The 12,829-nt window shown below is 38.7% G+C and overlaps 1 protein-coding gene across 4 annotated transcripts in view; it reads right to left on the bottom strand.

Annotated features, from left to right (window-relative positions):
* The window catches only part of elovl1b (ELOVL fatty acid elongase 1b), a 51,001-nt gene that overhangs the window by 36,708 nt on the left and 1,464 nt on the right, over positions 1–12,829 (bottom strand). For 2 of the 4 annotated variants that reach the window (XM_061888108.1, XM_061888109.1), the window contains exon 2: positions 5,575–5,669. The exons of the other annotated variants lie outside the window; for them this stretch is intronic. The gene's annotated coding sequence lies outside the window, so the exon portion shown is untranslated. The remainder of the gene's footprint in view (positions 1–5,574; positions 5,670–12,829) is intronic. 4 annotated transcript variants of the gene reach the window in all.

Raw genomic sequence — 12,829 nt, forward strand, 5'->3', positions numbered from 1 at the left:
ATTGCAACACATGCCAATACTTAAAGTGCAATTTTAAATTTTGCGCCGAAAAATCCTGCTGAAAACGTTTCGGTATGATGACGCCTGTGCGTGACGTCATAGATTGTAGAGGACATTTTGTTCCAGCATCGTGCCCAGCTATTAAGTCGTCTGTTTTCATCGCAAAATTCCACAGTATTCTGGACATCTGTGTTGGTTAATCTTTTGCAATTTGTTCAATGAACACTGGAGACTTAAAAGAAGAAAGCCGTAGGTGGAAAACGGTGTATTGCGGCCGGCTTTAGCAACACAAACACAGCCGGTGTTTCATTGTTTACATTCCCGAAAGATGACAGTCAAGCTTTACTATGGAACAGAGATGTTAAGCGGACACGGTTGGATTGGACCACACGCACAGCGATCATTTCGAAAAATAAATAACATTTTACCAGTCTGTATTCCGAAGACGATCTACTGTATGTCATGTTCTACTTTAGCATCAATATCAGCAGCGTCCTCCTGACCGTCACCGTCAGGTTCAAAGCGGTATGGGTCTATCCCTTGTTGCGGTTGGGCCTGGCCGAGTGGTCCTGCAACCCCCACGCCGCCTTTCTTCCCTATCTGAAATCGCTCCCACTGCCCTCTAGTCTTTTTTTTCCTAGTCCTTCACTCTCGCTTTCCTCATCCACAAATCTTTCATCCTCGCTCAAATTAATAGGGAAATCGTCGCTCTCTCGGTCTGAATCGCTCTCGCTGCTGGTGGCCATGATTGTAAACAATGTTCAGATGCGAGGAGCTCCACAACCCGTGACGTCACACGCATATCGTCTGCTACTTCCGGTACAGGCAAGGCTTTTTTTATCAGCACCAAAAGTTGCGAACTTTATGGTCGATGATCTCTACTAAATATCGCGAAATTATCAAGTATGACACATAGAATGGAGCTGCTATCCCCGTTTAAATAAGAAAATCACATTTCAGTAGGCCTTTAAGTACAATATGCTTGTGCAAAGTACTTTTAAAACTTGTATTTTGTTAGCGCAGTTGGGCCAACTGTTGGAGACAGTTTTGTTATTTTAACGGTTGTTGCTGTTCTGAGCTTGATAACTTTTGAAGCTGTTTAAAAAGAAAAAAAGACAAGACTCAAGGAGCAATTGCGGTCCTGTTTGTACAGTCATCTTACATCGATGATGTCATTCACAGCAACAAAGGCAGATGAGATGTGCTGTGGGTGTATGGATTGTTCGTTCTAGGTTTAGCTTAGTAGTTTAGTCGGTGTTTCAAATGGCCGTCTCCACATTGTTTAGTTCAGGATGGGGCAGTGAGTGTTTTAGGGATGAATGAGCAGATCCATCCATTTCGCTTATTCCCTTCGAGGTCGCGGGGGAATAAATGTTCCTTCTCACAATGACAGCATTTCACTTAAATGTATGTCAACTTCCGTGTTTTTTTTTGTGTTTAATAGCGTATTGTTTTATTGGCCAATTCTGTGATTTCCCCCGTGGTTACAAGAATGCAGAAACCTGTCATTTTCCTGGCGCAATCAAGGATCCTTTCTTGATGCGGTCTGCTATCTAACATCAGCATAGCCATTAGAGATGTATTTATAATCCGTGCCAATATTATAGTGGACATCAGGTACAACAAGAAGTGGGCTGTCGACCTGTGTGTGCAATCTTTAAAGAGTGATTTGTTTGGTTTGACGTCAGAGATCAACCCGAAAAGCAATACATTTATGCATGCTAAAAGGAAATTCAGCGTTCCCCGTCGTACGGGAGGCGTACGGCGTATGACAAATTGTCGCATTAGAGAGTGTGCACAGACACTGGGATTTCACATGAAGGTGTGAAAATACAAAATAAAAAAATTAATGCAAGGAAATGTAGTCACTGTTAACAGCAATTGCTATATCGGTGGCCACAGTTTCAAATCACTGTGGAGAGCCAGGGGCTACACTCTCAGCTGAGCCAAAGACGGCGCAAGCACACCACCGCAGGGAATAGTTTTTATTGTCATTTATAATAGGTTTGGTTTTGAAGTGAGCCTTTGTCAGAAGTGAGTATGATCGTGTGTGACATAGGTGTCCAAAAAATATATTTTCAAATTAATCGAGATTCTTAATTGATTTAAAAAAAACTAAACATCGATTTTTATTTATTTTTTTGTGAACCGGTCCTATCATATTGTTGATGCCCATATCGACTATAGAGATTTAGTTTAGAAAAGAGAAGTGTGGAATACTTCTCTTGTTTCCTTATTCGTATTTGACATTATTAAATGTTTGGGTAGAATTTTACTAAACAAAACCAGTTTTCTCAGTTTTTTATGGAGGAATCATAGAACTGACACACAATGTTATTAAAAAATAATTGATTTTGAATAGAGAAATCAATTGTGAATCGTATCTTTACCCCCAAGAATCGAATGAAATAGAATCCTATGGTGCCCAGAGATTCACAGCCCTATGAGATAGTGTTCGTCTATTTTGTGTTGGGTTATTGATGTTCAATAAACAAACATTTGCATAAAGAAAATAAATTGTCCAGTCCTATGTTGATTAAAACAAAAGGTTTAAATTAAAATGGTTAAATCTACAAAATAAAACATATTTAATCTGCAAATAATCATGAGTCAACTACAGACAAACTGCAGTTAATAATGAATAAATACTTTAAAAATGATAGGGCTGCAACGATTAATCGATTAGAAAAAAGCAATTATTAATATTTATATTATAACGAGTGTAACTAAACTGATCGAGAAAGCAAACACAAAGTGCATTATTTATGCGGCGGTAAACAGCAGACATTTAAATTTTTTAAATTATTGCACTCATGTTAAAAGTGCCATTTCAACGTGATGGTGTACATTTATTATTAAAAGAATGAACAAAACCATTATTTATTTAAACAATTTCTCCTTAAATATGCATTGAGGCTATAAAGTGTGTTTTATCAGATTACTTGATTAATCGAATACAACTCATCACTAGAATACTTATTTACTAAAACAATCGATAGATGCGGCCGTAATGTGATAACAAGTGTTTTTTTGACCATTTAGATCTAAGACATCTTTGGGAAACAAGTCATATGGCAGTTTGAAATGATCGCAGATAAATGTTTAAATCTGCTGTGGAGGTGCGGGTGCACCACGGAAAGAGCTTGAATTATGCACGATCAGGAGTTTTGGAACCAAATGGTTTTGGTAATCAAAGAGAGAGAGACCACAGAGAGAAACAAAAAAAAAAAATACAATACAAATAAAATAAAGTAAAACTTTGCCCAACAAAACACATAATAGGAAGGGTTAATTAGTATGGGCTGTAAAACAGATTTTAGGTTGGGGGGGATCACGGTTCGGCAAGTACCTCGGTTTTAAGCAAATTTTTAGAACAATAAGTGCTCAAAACCTAAAACTAAATGGATTACCTTTTTGTGTAAATGACCTCAAGTGTATGCTTTTTTTAATTTATTTTTTTTAAATGAAGCCTAAAACATTGCAAACTGCAAGCAGGTAATTCTCTAACAATATAAAGCTATAAAAAAAAAAAAAGTGAAAAACGACAATACTTTACGGTTATTGGTGTCAATAGTAACCGTTTGAAAGAGTGTCTTGATAATTATTCCTGATTCACTCTTAAAGATTTTGTCTTATCCATTTACACAGTTCACAGAGAAGGTGAAGTGTTCTCAAACAGTAGACTTTAATGACTGAAGAGGGTTTTCAAGCTCCGGCTTCTCCTTGGCAATTTTGCTAGCCAGAGACTGGGCTGCACTGTATTTGTTTACGAAGTGAGGCACTTACACTTCCCTTCTCTACACTCTTTTGTACGGGACTTTAATAAGCCTCTGTAGTGTTAAAAAAAATGTGATTATAAATATGTTTAACCTGACTTATTTTTCAACACGTTTGATCCACTCTTCTTGGCTTGAAGTACCATTTTGCAAAGTGGGAGCTAAAGCACAAATATCAACAAAAAGATCATACAACAAAAAAATGAATAATTGCTTGAACGGTAGATAATCAACCGAGTAATGTTAGAGCCCCTCAGCCCCCAATAGCACTGGAATGTTGCTTGACTGGTTTGAGCACCGACCTCTCCTACTTCATAGTGTCTGAGTGAGGGCATGGGTGGTGGTGGTGGTGGTGTCGCTGGGGGTGGGTGCTTGAGAATTGAGAGTATCACCCCTACTCCTCTTCACCTCCATCCGCCTGTCCATGCCACGCCTACATCTCCTCCCCTGCCACTTCCACAGGTGTCTCACATTTCTGGAACTTTCCACAGCTGGTGTCACATCAGTATGAATGAGCTCATTGCGCAGGTACAGGCAACGTTGTTAAAAGGGAATATGAATGCTGAAAAGGTAATAGGTAGTAGCAAACCAAAAAGCTGTAAACATGGTGTGGCAGAGGGGGTGTGACTAATCAGTTAAATCCCTTGCCAAGAGCTCATGTCTGCACCGCATTTGTAGGGCAAAGTTGAAGTGCAGGTTGCCGGTACGGTAATGCAGGTTAGCAAAAACAAGTGTCGTAATGCGAAACTGAATAATTTACAATGAGTGCAAACACTTTCTCAGCTTTAAACTTAAAAGTTTGCAACCCGGCTGTGTTCCTTCAATGATTTTTCGACGAATGTCACATTTCCACTAAATTGCTTTGTTCCAGTTCTACTTGCCTCAAAGAGTACAGCAAAAACTGCAAAAAAAAAAGTTTATTCACTAAACCTATCAGTCTAAATGACATCTACTAATAGGGCTCCAAAAGGCACAAGCTTTCGCAATGCATTGTGGGGCCACGGTAAGCCATTTTGGTTGGCCAAAGCTATTGTTTACATGGCTGTATTGTACCCGCAGTAATGTGAGAGACAAACTGTATCCGATAGAAAAAATAAGCATGTGTGGTGGAATTGATCAAATGTCTAAGGCAATCTTGTATATTTTAAAGTTAAAGTACCAATGATTGTCTCACACACACACACACACACTAGGTGTAGTGAAATTATACTCTGCATTTGACCCATCACCCTTGATCACCCCCTGGAAGATGAGGGGAGCTGTGAGCAGCAGCGGTGGCCGCGCCCGGGAATCATTTTAGGTGATTTAACCCCCAATTCCAACCTTTGATGCTGAGTGCCAAGCAGGGAGGTAACGGGTCCCATTTTTAGTTTTTGGCGCGACTCGGCCGGGGTTTTAACTCACAACCTACCGATATATAGCTCCTCAAGAGAGTCAGTTGTTAAACTGGTGAAGAATTTCAGAATGCCAAGTCTGTTAAGTCTCATTGTCCTTGCGTGTAATTTACAGCTAACTTCTTTTATCTGTCCTAGATTGAGTGAAGGTGCCCAGCCTCATTTCATAAGCAGGTTTGCCTGAAAAAGTAGGTAAACATTTAAAATAAATTAATTTTAAATACTTTGATCACTATGCTACTTCTCCGAAAATAAATTTTAATTTTCATGTTAAAAGTAAACAGACAATCTGATTTTTTCCACCAAATACTTTGTTTGTAGCACGCAAGTGGCTTGGCTAACGCTAACAGCCTACTAAATGCTATTTGTCAAACTGAATAAAACATGCTTTGACTCAAACTTACCAGGCTGATAATGCCGTGAACACACCAACATGTAGCAGGTGATGGCGTTAAAAGTGATGTTTGATCGTCTCGCAGCTGCTATCCATGCTTTCACTCTGGAAATGAGAAAAATCTTACCAAATGCTTTTTTTTCGATCATGCGATCATGACAGCGACTGTGGCAGGTAATGATGCCACATGTTCGCGCCAAGTTTTAAACCTCCATCCATCCATTTTCCTACAGCTTGTCCTTTTTGAGGTCGCGGGGGGAGCTAGAGCCTATCTCAGCTGCATTCGGGCGGAAGGCAATGTACACCCTGGACAAGTCGCAACCTCATTGCAGAAGTTTTAAACTTGTTAAAGAAAATAACAAAAATTTAGCAAAGTCTTGCAATCAGCCGTGTAAATAAGCTATTCAAACGACCCGAAAGACCCACGAAGCCTTGTGTTTACTATGGCACACTTCCAACTTTTCCAACAAATAGTGTGCCGTGAGAGCTCATCAGGGGTGTAATGGAAAATTATCAAATTTCCCTTAATTGGTTGAAAAAATATCCATAAATATTAGAGTTGTCAAAGTAACGCTTTGTGTCCTACTATTCAGTAGTCTTTGAACACACTGTAAAAACTATTTTCTTCTCAGAAAACATTGATCACTGAGAGCTTTAGCTTGTAGGTTGAATGGTGCACAATTGAATTTCTAAGTTGATCAGACATCAATGTGTTTATATAAGTCAACGAATGGAGAAAGATGTTAATGTCTCTTGTTTGAGTGCTAGCATTTAAGCTAAAGAGTTAGCACCAGTCCGTGAGTTTATCAAAGTGCAATTTTTCTTTCATTTTAATTTAAAGCGCCAATACCAACCATCTGGAGTTTTACCACAGTTATCATTATTATACCAATTTTTGTTACATCCCTAATTTTAAGGTTTCATTCTTATGTATGTAGAGCTGTTCAAGGAGATGAATTTTATGCAAGAGACTGAGGGCCGCTAGAGTCTGTACTGTATAAAACTGCCGCTAACGGTGAGCCTTTCCTCCAGCAGTGGCCAATGTCACCCGTATAAAATCTGCTCAGGAGGTAGGAGGAATAGAACCCTGGGTTTCTTTCTATGGAAAAGCTTCAATACTTGGTCATTCATTACGCAATTTGGCCTTTTTCCAGTGCCAGAGGTGTCAGGTATGCTTGCAACAGTAAAAGTGTCAAGACTGCAAAAGATGAAGGTAGAGCCCCATGGACTATTCACTGTAACCCTTGTAACAATGAACACGGGACATGGTTTGCAGGGCAATTGTAAAGAGCTGTCTGGTAGACTAGTTGCATTACGTATGGTTTTCAGCATTACAGGAATGACCTGATGCTGTGTTTTTAAACAAGATATGACCGTTAAGATATGATCGCATGTCAACTCGCACTGCAGAAAATTAGGCCTTAAGTGAAAAGAAAGAACCCTTGCAGACATTGTTCTGGGCATGCGAGCAAAGACATGAGAGCATTTTGTGGCAAATGCGATTTCTCGGCTAAATTAAAAAAAAAAAAAAACTTTATGGGAACTGGTTCAACTTCATACAGTAAGTTTCAACTTCATACAGTAAGTTATTCGGCAGAACCACATAATTACAAATTCAGCTGGTGTTTGGTATAGCCAAACAAGTCTGTTTGTAAACACATCAAACTACTTGTTCTGTATTCTGTGCAACTGGTAGGTGGTTGTGGTTGTTTGGAATTTTTTTATTCTAATACTTGTGTTACTTCACAGTGTTGGTTTTGTGGCGTCCCACACTGATCCGTTCTAGAACCAGTACTCTTTAATACCCAACTAATCACATTGTAGACCATATCTGTGAAACAATACAATGTCAAAGAGCGGTTAGCCTTTCGCGCCCAGTCAGCAAGATTGGTTACCAATCTATCATTTTGCACAAGGCCTGGCCTGAGTAAACACACACTTCCTCCTGCTTTGACTTCCTGTGACAGGAAATAAAGCTGCATTGACAGAGGTCTCAGATTCAACCGCACTATGTTTGTCTGAAAAAAATGGCAGCATTGTAAACTGGCTTTTAAATAGTCTCCTTTGTCAAATGTGGCAGAATATCCAAGAACAACTCAAAAGCCACAATTTGCCTAACAGTTGAGGACAGTTCAAACATTAAAGGCTAACTGAAAGGTTACGTTGTTCATGGGCCTAGACTTTTGAAAGCGCAGCTCAAAAGATCCAGCTTATTTCTGCAGTGAAAAAGTACACAAATAGTGGCCCTGTATTCGCGTCATGTGTTTAAACTATAAAGTAAGAGTCAGGTTTGATTGCTCAACATGGGGATAAGCATTATTTGATATTGCCATTACAGCAAAAAACAGTGCCTGATATGCTGCTTGTCCTCTTCAAAACGTGGCTCTGGCTACAATACAAAATGTGAATTGTGACATTGTCAATAAAAAACTAGTTCAATATTACTAGTTTTCAAATAGCCATCAAGTGTTTAGTTTTGCACAATTTCTTACCAAACATTGAGGTTATGGTGAAGTGTATTTGTATATTCTCCAGCATGCTATGCAGTGGACATTTGTTTTAAGTCTATTTTCATTGTCAGAATTACACATTTTGGGAAAAAATAGTGGTTACGATTAATATTCCTAAGATTAAAGTACTTTGATATGTGTTCGGCAAGTTGGCCTTCCAGAAGATAGGTAAAGGTCCAAAATCGTTTTAAAAGGCAATTTCGATTTTATCGAGACTAGAAAAAAGAAGACATTTTAAAGAACAGACACAAAGGACGCGACGGACATAACAGAAGTGAGGGCGAGTAAGTTTTGCAGAAACACCAAGTAGCTGAGGCAGAAGATTGAAAATGTTATAGTAAAAACATTGTACTAGTATTATTAAAACAGTAAAATGAGTTATTTATGATTCAAAAGTGGTCGCCCGTCACTTTTCCAACTTTTATTAATTTCACAGTTTTCAACTTTTCACCTCAGCTATTGTGGTCAGTCGCCAAAACTTGCCTTTGTAGATTAAAGTAAGTAGCAGCTTTATTGTGCTGTGGAGTTCATATTTGTTGTGAATGTTGCAAAATGTGTTGCAGCTAAAATGTGTTGTGTTGTTGCTTTTTGATATTGTCTTATTGCGTTTGCATTTGTTTTGACCTTTCTCGGCCCCCGTGGATATCCGCCATTCTTATTTTGATGACTGGTTGTTGTGTCTTTCTGAAAGTTGTTGTGTTGTGGCTCCATGTGGTTGTGTTGTGGCATTTGCATTTGTTGTGACTTTTCTCAGCCACAGAAGCTGTTTCATAAAATGAGTGGTAGCAGGTCAAACCACTGCTCATTTAAGCTGAAAATATTTGGTTACGCTTAATTTACCAGGTAAATCTACTAGTAATTCCACCTGAAGAGATTTTTACTTTTGATATTAATGTAACATAAAACACAGATTTAAAAAAAATAAAACATACAATTATACTGTAAAAGAAATGTTGGTTACTGTAATTTTATTGAAAATATTGAATGTTAAAAAAGAGAGCAGAAATAGTTTCCTCTTGTTAATTCAACCTTATGTATTGGCTGCACTTTATTCAAATATGTGAATGCATTGGCCATTAATTGTTGTTTACTTGCCTGTTTGTATTCTAGGTTTGGGTGATATAGCCTACAAATAAAATTCACAATTTTTTCACCAAAAAATTAGATTTCCAGTTTTCAACTACTTTTGAAAGAAACTATTAACTACAAATGACAAAGATAATTCAAAACAAGTTTTTCTTTTATTGAAACACCAACTAGCAGTTTGAAATGACACTACATACACTGCATCTTGCTCTTAGCAAAATTATAAATGTGTATAAGGTTCTTTTTAGACCAGATACTAATTCTACTTTTATGGAATAATTTTCAAATACTTCCGTTTGAATAGAATACGTTTGTTAACAAAAATGTAGCATTGCACATTGCATGCAAATAAACAATCTCCAACATTGAGATCAATAAAGTGCAAACTTCAAACTTCTGTCTTGAATAACATACATAAATGAAAATTTAGTATTAAACATTGTATCCAAATAAAGTAAAATATTGAGGACTTTAGTTTTTTTTCAGTACGTGGATAAAGTAAGCGCAGCCTTTTTCATTCACACATGTTGGTGGTGCGCAGAGAAACTGCTTTAGTGATCGCTCTATGCAATGTGCTTCTTTCTCATCTTACATGGCATCATCATTCATACCTTGTGTAAATGATTACATAAGGTGATTTTTAGCACGCAGTTTGTTGTTGAGTCTTGTTCGCCTCGTAACAAAAATGTATTTACCACAGTCTGCTAGAGGCTTCGGTTTCAGATACAGACTGTAACGTGCAGTCAATTGTTCCTCGCCTGTTGCCGCAAAACCAAAGTATTGACAACACTTTTCTTTGGAACAAAAGTCTCGCTCTTGTTAGCGTTCGCATTAGTCATGTTTTCTATGTGTCCCGCTATGGAATTACAAGGAAACCGCAAGCTACGGAAGCTCCTGAAGGGCACAAAGTATGCCGGAGAAATAACAGGACTATAGGAATCTTCCCCTACAGTGTCCAATATCCAGTATTTATTTCAGTCACTCTTTTTTTTTTTTTTTGCTAAAAAGTTATTGAACCAATTTTAACTCACAGAATGGTATCATTCTAAATACATCATTCCTGAATCGTATAAGCAACATCAAATTATGACTCAAATCTAATCATTACACCCCTACTGTTATTCCAAACCCAAATGTATACAGCAGAGGAAGCTGGTTTTCAGGATGCTATGCACCAGGTGTGCTGTGATCCCCCTCATTTAACATAGCTGCTGCAAGTAAATACATGTTGCCCGCTTTAAACTACCATGCTCAGCCAACGAAAAATGCTCCAACCAAGGCTGTCAACTGAACAATGGCTTAACTGTTAAAACTCAAGATAAACATGACCAACAACCCCAGGCAACACACTATGCAAAACTTTGCTCTATGGAAACCACATTTTCTGATCTGAAAATTGCAGGGTAAATTAGCGGGGTAAGGACATAAGCAAAAGGTAAAGTTTCCTTCAGTAGTTTTCTCACCAGAAGCAGGCATCTGGTTGGTAACTTTTGACAAATTTTAACCACTGACTATTTAAAAAGTGGCCCAATGGTTATGTCGTGTACAGTTCAAACAGTTAAGGCCAGAACATTTAAACCAATTCAAATGTTTCATGACTCCTGCGGTGAACCTTGTGAGGTAATAACACCGCAGCTTAAAAAGTGGGTTTGTCTTTCTCCACACGCAGGAATAACATCCCAGTGTGCTTACCAAGACTACCACTAGGGAATTACACATCACATACTAACAATAGAAAAGTAACACCAGCCCAAATTACATGTGTAAAACTCTGACACTGAATTTTTTTTATTTTTGAGAAAGGACATTTGAAATTCGGTTCAAAACTGCTATACTGGTAAAATGGATCATGTGTCGCTATAACATAAATATATACAGGATCCTATTGAGAACCAGCATCCTCTGCAAAGAGTGACACAGTTCTAAAAAATGCACTCTTCTGCAAATAAATGTCAACTGCAGAAATTACGGGGCTTCACGGTGGCAGAGGGGTTAGTGCGTCTGCCTCACAATACGAAGGTCCTGCAGTCCTGGGTTCAAATCCAGGCTCGGGATCTTTCTGTGTGGAGTTTGCATGTTCTCCCCGTTAATGCGTGGGTTCCCTCCGGGTACTCCGGCTTCCTTCCACCTCCAAAGACATGCACCTGGGGATAGGTTGATTGGCAACACTAAATTGGCCCTAGTGTGTGAATGTGAGGTGGCGACTTGTCCAGGGTGTACCCCGCCTTCCGCCCCATTGTAGCTGAGATAGGCGCCAGCGCCCCTCGCGACCCCAAAAGGGAATACGCGGTAGAAAATGAATGGATGGATGCAGAAGATACTGGCTCTAAGAAGGATATAAAAAGTACAATATCCATCCATTTCGCACCGATTGTCCCTCATGGGGTGGGGGGTGCTGGGGTCTATCCCAGCTAAATTTGGGCGCCACCTCATCCATATAAATTAAACTCCCTTATCCAAAAAAAAGACAGGCCTGATTAGGTAGGGCTGGTATATATTTATATTTTAATTATTTTAACTAGGGACTTCCCGCAGGCCGTAGTTTGGGGACCCCTGATTCATACTGTAGATTTTTAATGAAGGCATCAAAACTACCGATATATATATATATATATATATACACACATACCGCGATGATGTCATGTTGTCAATGGCAAAGTGGAATTTTAAACAATATGATTTGCCTGAGCAGCTATTGGAGACAGAGCAAAGGTACAAAATGGATTAGAAAGACATATTTAAAAATGTATAAAAAATATATATATACACAGATATATATATTATAGATATATGTATATATATATATATATTTTTTTTTTAACTAGTGACTTCCAGCGGGCCGTAGTTTGGGGAGCCCTGATACTGTAGATTTTTAATGAAGGCATCAAAACTAAACTATGACACCTGTGAAGTGAAAACCCTTTTAGAGACCACTTATTTAAGGCTCATCGAGAGAATGCAAAGAGTGTGCAAAACAGTAATCAGAGGATAGAGTGGCTATTTTGAAGAAACTAGAAAATAAAACATGTTATCAGTTATTTTACCTTATTTTGTCAAGTACATAAGTCCACATGTATTCATAGTTTTGATGCCTTCAGTGCCAATCTACAATTTTAAGGCCTACTGAAATGAGATTTTCTTATTTAAACGGGGATAGCAGGTCCATTCTATGTGTCATACTTGATCATTTCGCGATATTGCCATATTTTTGCTGAAAACATTTAGTAGAGAACATCCACGATAAAGTTCGCAACTTTCGGTGCTAATAAAAAAGCCTTGCCTTTACAGGAAGTAGCAGACGATGACGTCACATGTTGATGGCTCCTCACATATTCATATTGATTTTAATGGGAGCCTCCAACAAAAACAGCTATTCGGACAGAGAAAACGACAATTTCCCCATTATTTTGAGCGAGGATGAAAGATTTGTGTTTGAGGATATTGATAGCGACGGACTACACAAAAAAAAAACGCGATTGCAATCGCGTTGCATTGAGACAGATTCATATCTTTTTAGAGACATTTACTAGGATCCATCCATCATCTTCCGCTTATCCGAGGTCGGGTCGCGGGGGCAACAGCCTAAGCAGGGAAACCCAGACTTCCCTCTCCCCAGCCACTTCGTCTAGCTCTTCCCGGGGGATCCCGAGGCGTTCCCAGGCCAGCCGG

This window comes from Nerophis ophidion, linkage group LG26 (genome assembly GCF_033978795.1).
Source record: "Nerophis ophidion isolate RoL-2023_Sa linkage group LG26, RoL_Noph_v1.0, whole genome shotgun sequence".
Classification (NCBI taxonomy): domain Eukaryota; kingdom Metazoa; phylum Chordata; class Actinopteri; order Syngnathiformes; family Syngnathidae; genus Nerophis; species Nerophis ophidion.